This window comes from Orycteropus afer, unplaced genomic scaffold (assembly GCF_000298275.1).
Source record: "Orycteropus afer afer isolate SDZICR_OR568_19922 unplaced genomic scaffold, OryAfe1.0 scaffold00010, whole genome shotgun sequence".
Taxonomy (NCBI): domain Eukaryota; kingdom Metazoa; phylum Chordata; class Mammalia; order Tubulidentata; family Orycteropodidae; genus Orycteropus; species Orycteropus afer.
The window spans coordinates 21,004,202-21,008,244 of record NW_006921597.1 but is presented as its reverse complement, the minus strand read 5'-3'; positions in this window follow the sequence as shown (position 1 = coordinate 21,008,244).

The window sequence follows — 4,043 nt, the reverse complement described above, 5'->3', positions numbered from 1 at the left end:
TGGAAAGGGATCAATCAGAAAAAAGATCAAAACAAAATGAAGAAAGCCTAAGGTTCATGTGGGATACCATCAAAAGGAATAACCTACATGTAATTGGAATTCCAGAACAGAAAGAGACAAATAAAACCACAGAGAAAATTGTCAAATGTTTGTTGGAAGAGAATTTCCCTGGTAAGATGAAAGATGAGAATATATATCCATTCAAGAAGTCAAACAAACCCCAAACAGGATAGACCCCAAAAGAAAATCACCAAGACATATCATCACTAAACTCACCAAAACCAAAGACAAAGAAAGAATCCTGAAAGCAGCACAGGGAAAACAAAAAGTTACCTACAAGGGGCAACCAATAAGACTAAGCTCAGATTTCTCAGCAGAAACCATGCAGGCGAGAAGACAATGGGATGGTATATATAAAATCCTGAAAGAAAAAAAAATTCCAACCAAGACTCATATACCCAGCAAAATTGTCCCTCTAATATGATGGTGAAATTAAGACATTTCTAGATAAGCAGAAATTAAGGGAATTTGCTAAAACCAGACTAACCTTATAAGAGATGCTAAAGGGAGTCCTTTGGACAAAGAACCAACAACAGCAAACAACAACCAACCATTAACACACATAATGACATAACCCAGAAACCAAGCCAGTTATGGAAGTATCCAAAGAAAATAAGCCTACAAGATTGTAAACAGGGAACCAGAGATATCAATTGACAAATGAGGACAACTACAAACCAAAAAGAAGGAAAAAACTATGTAGTTACAGAACTTCTAAATTGTAAGGAAGTCAAGACAACTGCAAGATAGAATGGACTGTTCTAAACTTGGGAAGAAAATTATAAATCATGGGGTAACCTCAAAGAAAAATGATAAACCTTCACATCAAAATAAAAAGAAGACAAGCACAAATATTTAGCAAACACTAAAACAATAGCAACGAAGGAAGTCATAACACCATTCACAAAAAAAATGAGCTCAGCATAGAAAATTATACGGAACAAAGAAATCAGCAATACCACGAAAAAGCACATAACAAAATGACAGCAACAAATACATACTTGTCAATAATTACATTGAATGTCAATGGAATAAATGCACCACTCAAGACAGGGAGAGTTGCAGACTGGATAAGAAAACACAACCCATCAAAATGCTGTCTACAAGAGACATACCTCAGAGACAAAGACAAAAATAGACTAAAAGTCAAAGGTTGGAAAAAGATATATCAAGCAAATGGCAATCATAAAAGAGCAGGAGTGACAATATTAATTTCTGATCAAACTGAGTGTAAGACAAAAACCACCATAAGAGACAAGGAAGGATATTATATAATGATTAAAGGATCAATTGAACAAGAGGACATAACAATCATAAATATCTATGCACCCAATGAAAGAGCCCCCAAATACATAAACCAGACTCTAACAGAACTGAAAAGACAAATAGATGACTCCAAGTCATAGTAACACAATGCACTGCCATTGAGTCAGATCTGACTCATAGCAACTCCTCCTTGGGTTTCTGAGGCCATATCACTACAGAAGTAGATTACCCAACCTTCCTTTCGAGGAGTGGCCAGTGAGTTTGAACTGCCAGCCTTCTGATTAGCAGTCAAATTCCTTAGGTACTACACCACCAGAGCTCCTAGTAGGAGACTTTAACACACCACTTTCAATTACAGATAGAACAACTGGTAAGAAACTCAACAAAGACACAGATGAACTAAACAATACAATCTACCAACCTGACCTTATAAACATTCACAGAACACTTCACCCAACAACAGCACAATATACATTCTCTTCTAGTGCACATAGAACATTCTCCAGGATAGATCATGTTAGGCCACAAAGCATGCCTCAATAAATTTAAAGAGATTGAAATACTGAGAAGTGTCTTCTCAGATCACAATGCTGTAAAATTACAAATCAACAATAAGAAGATCAATGGAAAAAAGAGCAAACACATGGAAACTGAGTAACCCTCTCCTTGAAAATGACTGGGTAATAGAAGAAATAAAAAAATGAACTTAAAAAATTCCTTGGGGAAAAAAAAAAAAAAAAAACCTCCCTCTGAAGTCACAAATTTCCTATCATTCTTTTTTTTCTCATTGAGCTAGCATTTCCATTCCACTTCTCCCATAAAATTTTATTCTAATGACTAACATCTTTATAGTCAATCATTTTCTGTTGATCAAACATTTTCTGTTTCTATTGTTGTTGTTAGTTGCCATCGCCATCAAGTCGGTTCCATGCATAGCAACTTTGTGTGTGCAGAGCAAAATGGCTCCAGAGGACTTTCAAGACTATAATATTTCAGAAGCAGATCTCCAGGCTGTCTTTCAAGGTATCTCTTGATGGATTCAATCCCCAGTCTTCTGGCAAGCAGTTGAGCATTTAACCGTTTGGCACCCAGGAACTCCTTCATTATTATATTTCTCTGCAAAAACTATATATTGAAACTTACATTTAGAAAATTTCCTATGACCATAATGCTCTAAGTTTTAAAACTTTTTTCCTTCTGTATTAAGCTATTCTGAGCATGCAACTGATAAAAAAAAAAGTTATACATATTGAAACATAAATAGTATTTTTCAGAACTCTTTTTAACATGTCTTTGTAGTAATTAGTTCATATAGCTGTTTGTGATTTTTTTTTTTTTCTTCCATTTGCCATGTAGTTAATGCCAACTCATGACAGCTCTATGTGCTTCAGAGTAGAACTGCTCTCCATAGGATTTTCAATGGCTGATTTTTTGGAAGGAGACTACCAAGACTTTCTTCTGAGGTGCCTGGGGGTCAACCTTTTAGTGACTAGCTTAGCACTTAACCATTTGTGTTACCCTGCTACGCTTGGACTCCTTATAGGAGCTCTGGTGGTGTGGTGCCTAAGGCATTTGACTGCTAACCTTCTGCTAACCAGAAGTCTTGTGGTTCAAACCCACCAGCCGGTCCTTGGAAGGAAGATGGGGCAAACTACTTCCCTAGTGATACTGCCTCGGAAACCCAAGGAGGGGTCAGTATGAGTAGGATCCGACACTATGGCAGTGAGTTTGGTTTTGGTATTTTGGGACTCCTTATAAGTATTACTCATTTCTAAAATGAGACAGAACTATTTTTCCATTTTTATAGGTATAAATGCTGTAAATGAGTAAACAGAACTGGAAGGAGGTTTGTTGTAGCAGTGACACTTGATTCTTTGAATTATTTCCAAGTTATGTGCCAAAATGACTTGGTGATCTTTCATGAAAAATTATTTTTAATGATCTGTCAGTGGAAAACTTGGTTAGGTTTTGTTGAAAACAGTACATTGGAAACCACATTTACTCAGTCATTAGAGTGATTCACTTTCTGAACACCAATATCAAAATACTTACTTAGAAATGGCACTTAACACCCTGAGGTTTTAATATCCCAGGACAATGCACCATTGTAAGATTTTTATGGGTGGGTTTATACCTTTTTTTTGTAAAGTGGGAGGTCTTTTGTGGAAGGGGAAGAAGTGAGAACAGAAAACCAGTATTTAAGGGATTCACTTTTCATATCTTCAACTTCTATATGTGTATTGCCCCCAAAGCAACCTGATGAGATCAATAGATTTGATTGATTATGCTGCATTTTCATTGTGTAGTGATTTGAGAACTTAATCTCTGATTCTATTGGTTTTTTCTCCTCCTCATAGTTCCTGCTCTTTCTTTTCCCCAGAAGCAATGTGTGACAGGAATCTACATGGCCCCTTTCTATCTTTTTGCTTTAGTGCCCACTACTAATTGCTTGATTCTCTCTGTTCTACATTCAAATTCCTAGGAGCAGGGATGGCTTACCCAATAAGCAATGTACAAATGGGCTTAATTATGTCGAAGGGATGGGTCAGGACCATAAAATCTGATTTTATTTTGCAGCAAAAGCAATTAGCCACAGGGGAGGCGGGGCAAGATGGCGGACTAGGCAGAAGGATTGCACAGACCCTCTTCAACAAAGAAAAGGGAAACCAATAAATACAGACACAGAAGATAATCTTGGACCCCTGAGCCTTGAAGGA